This window comes from Pseudonaja textilis, chromosome Z, assembly GCF_049901715.1.
Source record: "Pseudonaja textilis isolate UNSWEBS1 chromosome Z, rPseTex1.2, whole genome shotgun sequence".
Classification (NCBI taxonomy): domain Eukaryota; kingdom Metazoa; phylum Chordata; class Lepidosauria; order Squamata; family Elapidae; genus Pseudonaja; species Pseudonaja textilis.
This window is the reverse complement of record NC_142008.1, coordinates 131335069-131346907: the sequence shown is the minus strand read 5'-3', so window position 1 is coordinate 131346907 and position 11839 is coordinate 131335069. Positions and strand designations below refer to the sequence as shown.

Here is an 11839-nt window from a genome sequence, read left to right as displayed (position 1 = left end):
TGTCTTGCATACTGCTTCTTCTGTCTTGCAAACTGTTTCTTCCTTGCAAACAGTCTTTCTTTAAGTGAGTCCTCACACCACAGATAAAGCATTGTCTCTGTTGTTGGGCTTTCTGCTTAGCTGTAATTTGATATCCTCTGCTGCTCTTCTCTTCTCTGGAGACAGCCGTTCTATGGAATTTTCCATTCTGCTCCTTGGGTCCCCTTCTCGGGAATTTCTTCTTGTGGCTAATTAAGCTTTAAGGGCTTCTAAGTGCAGCTCCTGCTCTGGTTTGCATTCAAACACAGCAGAAATAATGTCCCAAGTTTCATCTAGGCTGTTCAAAACTAGCAACACTTTCTGAGATTCAGAAATCTTCATCCCATGTTATTCTAACTCCACAAAGTTTGCATATGAACAAAATGCTGTTTCACTAAATCTTGCGGCTGCAAACGAGCTCTTTATAACTTAATAATTGTACAATGTTGCATGCAGATGCACTCATATGAACAGTCCTGAATTTATCCCAGACTTCCTTTGCAGTCTTTAAATCAGCTACATTGATAAACTGATCATCTTCTAAACTTAAGATAATGTAAGCAAATGCTCTATCATGCAGTTTCTGATCTGCAGCATTCAATGGTGCTTGGGGTGGATTTTCAACAATATTCCAAACCTTTATAGCTTTTAGGAAAAATTCCAACTTTGCAGCCCAAATAATATAGTTCTTCTGACCCAAATAGGGTAGAGAGCTCTCTTTAATTTTTTCAGCCATCCTGCAAAGTCTTGTTTCTTATTTTTAAAATAGGCAGTCTCTCAGCTTTAATTACAATTCAGTCTTTTTCTGGACTTCTGGGCCCATAACCTGTTCAGAGTTTTGCAGCGTAAATTCAGCGCCAGAAAAATAAATACAGATGGCTGATGCTTCATTTAATATCTTTATAAACATATTAAATAAATTTTACAAACCAGTTGTAGATTTCTCCAACATGGAGCAAATTCAAACAGAAACAGACATCAGTTTCACTTTAGTTCAGCAGGCAGGCAAGCAAGATACACAGCAGAGGAGAGAAGCAGTTTTATTTCAAGAGACAGATTCAGAGGTCAACATAGCTTCAGAGCTTAATATATAGCCATGCCTAGGCTACTTCTAGTTTCAGTTTCCGGACAGTCCTCATTGTCTGACTTAGTTGCTATCCTATTCATTGGCTGGCCTTGTTACCATGCTCTATTCCAATTCATGAATATATTCTGACATAGATGGGCCAATGTTTCACTAGCATATAGTTCAGCATATCATCAGCCAACTAAATGGCTTATGTGTATAGAAAGAAGTACAACTAATGTTCAACTTACAATCATTCATTTTGGGTCTGTTCAAAGTTACAATGCCACCAAAGAAAGGAAATGATAGGTAGTTTTCGACTTATGACTACAGTTGAGCCCAAAAATTTATATTGCTAAGCAGCACACTTAAGTGAGTTTTGACCTATTTTAGGATCTTTCTTGCCACCATTGTTAAGAGAATCATTGCAATTATTAAATCACTAACACTGTTTTTAAATGAATCTGGCTTCCCCATTGACTTTCTTTGTCAGAGAATTGCAAAAGGTGATCACATTATCCTGAGACACTGCAATCATTGTAAAAACATGCCAGATGCCAAGCGCCCAAACTTGGATCATGTTAGTGACGCTGCAACAGTTTTAAATGTGAAAAACAGTCATATGACATCTTTTCCAGTGCCGTTGTAACTGCAATGAATGGTTGCAAGTCAATGACTACCTATATGAGAGATCCTCGCACTTATGACTACTGTAGATCCCCATACTCATGTGATCAAAATTCAGATTCTTGGCGACAGGCATGTATTTACAATGATTGCAGCATCCTAGGGTCATGTGATCATCATTTGCAATCTTCCCAGCTGGCTTCCGATAAGCAACATCAATGGTGAAAGTTGGATTCATGTAGTGATCATGTGATTCACGTATCAACTTCAGTCATTTGATTAACAACTGTGGCAAAACAGGTCATAAAATTGGGCATGACTTCTTCAACAATTGCCTGTCAGGTTTCCAAGTGATGAAACCCATTTAAAAAGAAGTGAGCAAAGTCTATCTGCCAAAACAATTTTTTTTTATTTAGGTAAGCATCAAATTGGCAAAGTTGCTGTAATTCCGGATCTGACACAAACCGGAATTACACCACATAATAATGGAAATTAGAAACAGCCCCAGTTGTCAAGTTCAGGCTCGATACCACCTTGCTTAGCAACAAAAAATTGTGGTTCCAATTATGGTTGTAATTTCTGGACTTTTATTTATTTAGCTTATGGTGCACGTTAGCCAGGGATCACCAAGGTGGCTGGCTGCCTCTGTGAAAGGAATTGTTTTGTTCCAATTGTGATTGTAATATCTGGACTACCTGTAGGCAAGTGACCTTGTAAATCTCTCTCTTTCATTACAACAGGTAAACAGAAATTCTTCTACATTGTAGGAGAAACATCTGTGGATCCATTTGAAACTCCTTGAGATTCTGCTGACTGATCAGAGCTAAAGACCCAGCCTTTAGATTTCAGATCTCTAACTTGTGGAAACTTCCATACTTAACTATGTGCTGAGGAACTTCTAAATTTAGTGACAGTTTTGAAGCAATAGATGGAAAGTAATCAAGGAGAGAATCAACTTAGAACTAAGGAGAAATTTCCTGACAATTAGAATAATTAATCAGTGGAATGATACAGTTCTACAGAGGAATTATTGAGTCTATCATCTGCACCTCTATAACTGTCTGGCTTGGTTCTGAAACTCATCAGGAAAGACACAGACTTCAGATAATTAGGGCTGCAGAAAAAACAATTACTACCCACCTGCCTTCAATCGAGGACCTGTATACTGCAGGAGTCAAAAAGAGGGCTGTGAAAATATTTACAGACCTCCTCACATCTCAGACATAAACTGTTTCAACTCCTTCCCTCAGAACGACGCTATAGAGCACTGCACATCAGAACAACTTGACACAAGAACAGTTTTTTCCCGAAAGCCATCACTCTGCCAAACAAATAATTCCCTCAACCCTGTTCAACTATTTACAAAGTGTGCACTACTATTACTGTTAATCTTCTCATCACTCTTTATCACCTATCCCCTCCCACTTGTGATTGTAGGACTGTAACTTTGTCAATTGTAACCTTACAATTTATATTGACTGTTTCCTAGTATGATTTGATTATTGATTGTACCCCATGACTATCATTAAGTGTTGTACGTTATGATTCTTGATTCTTAACAAATATACCTTTTCTTTATTTATACTGAGAGTATTTACACCAAGACAAATTCCTTGTGTGTCCAATCACACTTGGCCAATAAAGTATTCTATTCTATTCTAGAAGTTGTAGGTGCTCCAATACTGGAGGTTTTTAAGAAGAGAGCGGACAGCCATTTTTCTGAAATGTTATAGGGTCTCTTGCTTGAGCAGGGGGTTGGACTAGAAGACCTCCAAGGTCCCTTCAACTCTGTTATTCTGTTATCTCCTTGCTTACAGCTTTACAAAACACTTCTCCAACATGGTCATAGTTCTAAAGCTAGATTTGCAAACATCTTAGATAATTCAACTTCATTTCCACATTCTACAAAAATTAGGATGTGATTTATTCGCAGGTTGTGAGAACAGGGAGCAAAATGAAGCAGATGAAATCCCAGATGTAAGTTCAGGTCTCTGGAATTTCTAGATTTGATCTGGGATCTGGTTTATACCTGATCAGCCAGAACCAGATCATAAGCAGAAAACAGGGGGTTCTATTGTAATTTCAAACTGTTGCTAAACTATTGGGCCTAAATCAAGGACTACACATATGGAGTTGGAAGGAACAGTGATAATCTAGTTCAGTTCCAAACCATTTTAACCAGAGGTGTCCAACTTCGGCAACTTTAAGACTTGTGGACTTAAACTCCCAGAATTCCCCAGCCATCCCCTTGATTTAAATCATCCTTGTGAAGTGGCTGTTAGGATCCTTAATAATCCTCCAGAGAGGAAGAGTTCACCAATTCCATATCTCAAATCCTTGCGTTTGCTGTACAAATCTTACCATCAGAAAGGTTTTTTCGGCCTAGTATCTAGGCAGCTGTAACTTTTACCCATTACTTCAGTCTCCCTAATGCCCATCTCACCTCACTCAGGCCAGGCCCAACAAAAATGAAAAATGGTACCTTTTTATAAAGTTTAAGATGAAATTCAAACCATACTGCTAACTTTTATTCTTTTTCTGTTTAACATTTCTACCCTTTTCACTCACTCCACCTTTTCCACCGAGAGCTTTAAATTTGGATGCAGCTTCTATATTCTAAAGTCACTTGGTGCTCAGACTGTTTTCTTCAGCTCTGAAGAATTCGTGGAAGCTTATCAGGGGCTCTCTCAGAAGAATGTCAATTTACATTTATAAATTACAGGTTATTGAATGGAGTCCGCCAATTTATTTACAGCACTCTCTGGCTGGCTGGGTGTGTACCTACAGTGGACAATGTACTCCATTCCTCTCTCTGTGTATTGTATCCAAGTTTCTCTGATGGCCACTAAAGTTACAGGAACTCCTTAATTGCCACCTTATCAGTCCATCATCCGTATTCCAGGATGATTGACACAGAAACCAGGGTGGGGGAGCCGGGAACCAAATTTAAGATCTGCAGCAGCAGCAACAGCAACCAGGCTGGTAGGAGAGACCAACTGAGTTTTGTCTGGTGCTGAGTTGAGTGGAATTCAAAGAAGACAGAAAGCAGGATCGTGACCAGGCGCTAAGGATCCGGAACAAATGGGAGGGAGATAATTTATCTACAAGGAATAGTGACTTGCAGCTAAGGTGAGTAAGAAAGAGATGGACAAGGATATGCTTAGGAGTTACCCTAAGATTTGCACATCGCAGCAAAGGTTACCTTCCAAATTGGGCTGCTATTGTGTCAGGGTGTGTGTGTGTGTGTGTGTGTGTGTGTGTGTGTGTGTGTGTGTATGGCTCATAGGTTGAAGATGCTGGACAGCTGACAGCTCAGGTTTAAGACCTGAGCACTGTGCAATGAGGTGAGTTCCCATTACTTGCCCCAGGTCCTGCCCACCTACCACTTCGAAGCATCTGAATGTGAGTAGATAAATATGTACCACTTCCGTGGGAAGATAACAGTGTTCCTTTGACGTATAGCCATGTTGGCCACTTAATCCCGGTAATTGTCTTCAGATAACGATGGCTCTTCAGCCAAGAAACTGAGAGGAGCACCATGCCTTCAAGTTGAACATGGAAATTTTTACCTTAATATATCCAAGGGGAATGGTTATCGAGGGGTAAAATTAAGTTAATGGTACCCATTCTGCCCTTTAGCTCTTTCTGACAACTTTACAAAAGGTGTGAGGGTGGGAGGATGTGTTTGATCTTGAAGATTTTGTGGCATGCTGGTGTGATCGCACTTTTGGTACTTCTCTGCAAATGAAAGGGATGGGGAGGGGGAAATGTGTTTAACTTATTTTTCAGTGCAAAAAACATACCCAGTTCTAGATTTTCAAACCCAAATGCAGCCTTTGTTTGAAATGTGCAGGTCTCCAAATTTTGCGGTGTACTTTGCCAACTGTTAAAAAAAAATGTGGATTCAGGAAATGTCTATACAAAATGCATAGTATCATGAAAATAATATACGCGGTTGCATAAATTAGGAAAAACATTTGCCCCAAATACGTACATTAGGCAACATTGCAAGTAAAATATAGTTGTTCGGATGTTGGCTCATTTGAGGATATTTCAAATTGAACATCCCACTGAACTATAAAGTTTTGGGCCAGTTAATCTCTTTCAGAGCAACCTGTTTTATAGGATGGTTATTAGGACAATATAAATAGAGTCAGTTGGGGTAGTGGTTAAGCGATTAGGTTAGGAACTGGGAGACTGTAAGTTCTAGTCCTGCTTGAGGCAGAAATCTAACCAGTCACTCTCTTTCAGCCCTAGGAAGGAGGCAATGTCATACCATTTCTGAAAACCTTGCTAAAAAAACCCTGCAGGCACTTTTTCGGGCAGCTGCCAGGAGTAAAAAAAACTGACTTGAAGGTACAATCACTCACTCACTCAATCAATAATAAAATAAAAGATATATAAATAATGAAGGCATCTTTTAAACCAGCTTGATCTATCTGTAACATCATGAAATACTGAAACTGACAGATCCTCCAATATCAAGTAGATGATACCCACTCTAATACCCACCAGATCCTCTTGGGTTTTGTTGTTTCTATGATAGTACAATGAGAGTTAATGTGATCAGTTGTTGAACTGGGATCATCATTCTGATGCCAGCATTGTGTTTACTTTCTGTACTACAAACTCTATATTTTTGATGATGGCACTGGAAATGAGAATTTTTTTTTCTGCAAAAGTCAGCTCACTTTTCCTTTTTCCCTTGGGTTTCAGCGGACATTCTATGTTGCTTAATTTTACCCTTACATAATTATCTGCCAGTATCATGGAAGGAGTAAAATTTTTAATTTTTAACCCCTTAAGACACAATTTTTAAAGGTTTTTTGCAATAGTGGTTTGCAGTTCTGATAGTTGCTTTTACTATCTATATGTGTTAGCTATTTGTGCAGAGAGTATTTAGGCATTGCAGGCAATTACAGTATTTCAAATATAGCAATTGCACAATGAAAATACAAATATAGGTTTGTTTGTTTTTTAACGTCAGTCTGAGAATACTTTTAAAAAACCCTTAAACTGAATTACTACTGCTTACAAAAAATCAAATATGCAGCTGTCCATCAGTGCATCAACTTGCCTCAAAAGTATTATTTTACTGACTCGGTCTGTAATATAGCTATCAAGGACTTCCTTTTATTTGCTTTATTTTTTCAGATGACCGCCCTACACAATTAGGTTGCTAATTAACTAGAAGTAAAAATAAACAGGCAATCTTGAACATTCACCTCAGACAACAGTGGAAAGTGCAGAATTAAGCTAAATCCTCTGAGAAGGATTTGCAAAATCTAAATTTAATATCTGCTAATGGCTGTCACTGTGATTGTTCCGAATCCAGAACTTTTAAATTTTTTGACTATTCCTCTTTATTTCCAGCATCCTTTTTGTTGGGGCAGTTATGAATTCAGTCTTTTGTCTTTTAAAAGCATTGTTTTCCGTTTGCAACCATGAAATTCTGTTCACAGGCCAGGTGAGGCTTAAAAAAAAAAAAATCCCTGGCCTGTTGTCAACTTTCTTCCATAACTTCATCTATCTTCCCGGCTTTTCTTTTAAAACAAAACCTCCACAGTTTCCCTTGGGAAGGAATGGATCCCACACCAGGTTGCAATCTCAGCTGAAAAGATTATTGAATAATGTCATCTTGAGCTCCTCTCTGGCAGAAAAAAGCAATTTTCTGTCCTGTCTCCTCCTCCCATCTCCCAAATCCCTTCTGATGATAATTTATCTCTCGTCCGTTGCTGAATAAACTTATTACATGTATCCACTCAGCTTGTCCAAACATTTTGATGGTTAGCAAGACAGACCAAAGGCAGACATATATCCTGCGTGTGTGGAAACATTTTCAATACACAGTCTCCAGCTTGGAAAAACAAATGCGACCCACACAAACAAAATCTGGAAATACAATAAGCGGGTGTGTTGAAAATGCTTCTAGCCTCCTTTACAACGCCACACTTGATTCTTCTCGTGCTTAAGGGGAAAAAAAGTTTTAATTTGCCTGAGCTAACTATGCCTTATATGTTATTGTCTAGAAATATTGAACCACTGTGGTACTCTTCTGGCTGGGGATGCCTGAAGTTGTAGTTTGGGTATCAGTTTGAGGAAAGCTTCTTGGAGTCGATATCTTTAAACTTGCTTCTGAAAGATTAAAATTGCACAATGTATGTCAGATCCTTTCATGGATCGCATTGTAGGAACGGTCCTCCAATAAATAGTCTTACGAATTTCCTATCTTTCTTTTCCTGACCTAAAGCGAATCGCTTAAAATCCATCAGCATATTACACTCTGTCTAGTTCAGTATTTTCTAATCATGGCAACTTCAAAACATGTGGACTTCTACTCCCAGGATTCCCTAGCTGGGGAATGCTGGAAGTTGAAGTCTACACATCTCAAAGTTGTCAGGGTTGAAAAATGCTGATTTAGAAGGTCTTTGAGCTTTATGTTTTATGGAGTCAGCCAAGCTACGAAATAATGCCAGTCTGCATTAGTGCTATATCACTCTTAACGATGGCTTGAAGTGGTGCTATAAATCGCTAGTGTGGAACACTTTTGGCAGTAAAAATAAAAAGACAGTCGTAAAAGGCCTATGACTGATCTGTCTTCCAGCATTTGGGTATAATAAGGAATCCAAAGGTTCTCAAGAGTGTATGCAGGAGGGGTTCTGGTGTCCAAAAAAGAAAAGCCATGGAAAAGTAGGGCCCTGGGTGCCATTTTGACTTTTTTTGAAAACCTCCCGCCCCCAATGACAGAGGCCTCTGAATGCCATCAGGGAAAACATTAAAAGGGGCAAGCCTCACTTTTTCTCTTTTTTCTTTTACAGTTTCAAGATCCACCCATTAGAGCCATCCACTACTGACAGAATTGTTTCAAAAGAGTGCCTCTGAGCATATAAGCTGGGTTTGTGGTCCTTTCTTACCTATAATGATTGTTGATGGCCCTGAGTTTTATTGCACCTGCCTTATACATTTGTCCTTAGCAATGTTTTGTGAGCTGAGCGGCTATATCTATACGATGAATATAAATAGAAACATGGATGGATGGATGGATGGATGAATGGATGGATGGATGGATGGATGGATAATAAAGAAACCAATTTACTGTTTCGGACCCTAAGAATTTGATTCTGCTCTCATAACTGATAGCAGCTAAGAGATCAATCAATCAATCAGAATAGAGCTCGAAGGGACCTTGGAGGCCTTCTAGTCCAGCCCCCTTCTCAAACAGGAGAATAAACTTATTACATGTACCCTATACTATTTCAGATAGGTGGCTGTTTAGTCTTTTCTTAAAAACATCTAGTGATAAAGCACCTACAACTTCTGAAGGCAAGCTGTTCCACTGGTTAATTAATGATCTCACTGTTATGAAGTTTCATCTTAATTCCAGATGAAACATAATTCCAGATAAAACACAGGAAGCAATTCTGAATCCAGTCAAACCATTATACTCTATCTTATTCACAATCTGTCATTTTCAGTGCCTGCCATGTTATCAGGGGGCAACTCTTCCCAATTCTTCTGGAGAGAAGGGCAAGCACAAATATTTCTTCCACCTTCAGCCTAATTCCAAGCCTATTTTCCAACTTCCCAGTCTTGCCAACTTTGGAGAGTAGTTTTTTTCCCTTCAACCCTCCTTATAGGTAGTCCTCAACTTACAACCAGGGGTGGGATTCTACCAGTTTGCACCTATTCGCTAGAACCGGTTGTTAACATTCTAAGCAGTTCGGAGAACCAGTTGGTAGAAGAAATTACTGGCCTAATCCTGTAAGGAAGGCAGGAAGGAAACATTCTGGTGTTGCTTACAGAAACTGCCTCTCCGTTAACCCTTATTACATTCTTGGCAGGACTAGACTTCCTGTCTCAGGAACATCTCTGGAGTTTGTTTTTCCCTTCCTTTGCTGATACTTTGCTTGTGTGGAGTGACCATTCAAAGTTACAATGGCACTGAAAAAAGTGATTTATGACCATTTTTCACACTTATGACTGTTGCAGCATCCCCACAGTCATGAGAGGCCAGGTGAGGAGATGTGTGAATGATATTGAGTTGGCCACACCCAGCCAATAACATGACCATCAAGCCATATCCACCCAGTCACATGACCACCAAGCCACACCCAGCACCTAAGCCACGCCCACAGAACCGGTTGTTAAAAATTTTGAATCCCACCCCTGCTTACAACCATTCATTTAGTGATTGTTCGAAGTTGCAGTGGTACTGAAAAGAGTGGCTTATGACACGTCCTTGTGACCATTGCAGCATCTCTATAATCATGTGGCCCAAATTCGGGTGATTTGTATTTACAATGGGTGCAGGATCCCAGGATTATGTGATCGCCACTTTCTGCCCAGCTGGCTTCTGACAAGGAAAGTCAATGTAGAAAGCTTAACAATTGTGTGATCCATTTAACTATCATGTCAAGAAAGGTAATAAAAGTGGGTGTGATTCATTTAACAACCGCCTTACTTGGCAACAGAAATTCTAGTTCCAATTGTTGCTATTATTCAAGGACCATCTGTATTTCAATTTCCTGGTTAAAAAAAAAAGAAATCTGGCCTCCTCTCTCAAATCAAATCTTTATTACTGTGATAGATCAGCCTAAATCCTCTCTTCTGTTTTCCTCCACAGATTTGTAACTACTATGGCCCTGCCGTCCACATTGCCTTACGACCGTGTAACGGTGAACATGGAACGGGAAGAAGTTTCTCTGGAGCGCACCAAATCCCAGCTGGATCCCCGCCTCATAAGCACTACCACTGGCAGCATAGAAGACTCTTGGCACAACTGCCTGCTTCCTTTTGAGGTGCTGGCCAGCATCATTGGCCTAGTGACTACGAGTGTCGCTTATGCCGGTAGTTTCTCTGACACCACCCTGACTGTTATGGGCGGAGTCCTGCTGGCTGTTGGGCTTCTCGGAGTGACCATAGGTTGCATCTGGCAGCAGTACAAGAGTAGGAAGCGCTGTGGCAGCTGGACCGTCCTCACGGGTGAAACGGAAGCCAAAAAGCCGGTTATCTGAAGATCCAGAACCAAATCCAGAACCAGACTCAAGGAGACTTAACCTAGGATAAAATCTCATTTGGCCTTATTGGGCAAAGCTTATTTCGAACTAATTTGACTAATTTCAGAATTGGTCCCCACCATTCTCGTTTTCTTTTAGATCAGTGGTGAGATTCAGAAATTTTTACTACCAGTTCTGCAGGCTTGGTGGGCAAGGCCATGTGACTGGGTGGGTGTGGCTTTTTTTTTTTTGCTTTTTGCCGCCCCCACCCATTTTTGGGAGCTTCCTAGCCTCAGAGAAGCCTCTGGGGGGCGTTTTTGCTCCCCTAAGGCTCCTCTGGGGTTCTGGGAGGCAAAAAATGGAGGGGGGGGGTTGAGCTCCTCCCTCCATTTTTTGCCTTCCTGGGCCTCAGCAAGGGGAATCTGGCACAGCTGATCTATGCACAGCTGATTGTCGGGAGAGGGAAAAAAGGAAATATCTTAGGCCAATGTCAGGCGGGCGGGTAAGGGAGCATCGGGCGGGAGGGCGGCTGGATCGGGGGCGTGGCCAGCCAGAACTTTTTACCGGTTCAGTGACCCATGCCAAATTCTTGCTACCGGTTTGCCCGATCCAGTGTGAACTGGCTGAATACCACCACTGTTTTAGATTAAACAAAAGCAACAATAAAATCAAGAAGAAGAAACCAAAAGGCATACAAGAAAAAAAAAATGGGACCTTGAAATGAACATATTCAAAATAAACATAAAAGGATTCTAGTATCACATGCCCAAAGACTGAAAAGATAAGAGGCCTTCCACTCTGGAACCTACTTTATAAAAATAACGTTTTAGCACAAAATGAAATACAGGTAGTCCTTGTTTAGAGACTGCCTTGTTTGCAGTTATGATGGCGATGAGAAAGTAATTTTGCCATCCTCTTATTTACAGGACTCTTTTGCAGGTCTATAAAGAAAAGAAAAGTAGAAGTTCATAAGCACAGTCAAAGTTTCACTTAGCGACCGCTTTGCTAAACACCAAATTGTGCTTGCTAAATGAGGACTACATATATGTTTTTCTTTTGCCATTGTATCAAAAAAAAATGACATATTTGTGCATATTTTGTCAAGGTCCTTTGGGGGTAGTTTCTGTTTCAA

General features: G+C 40.1%; 1 long non-coding RNA gene across 1 annotated transcript; it reads left to right on the top strand.

Annotated features, from left to right (window-relative positions):
• The first annotated feature begins 4490 nt into the window (after nt 1–4490).
• Nucleotides 4491–11239, top strand: LOC148124409 (uncharacterized). Its single transcript, XR_015740205.1, has 4 exons — nt 4491–4840; nt 5963–6067; nt 8530–8606; nt 10335–11239. It is a non-coding gene; the product is annotated as an uncharacterized LOC148124409 (long non-coding RNA).
• The last annotated feature ends 600 nt before the right edge of the window (nt 11240–11839 follow it).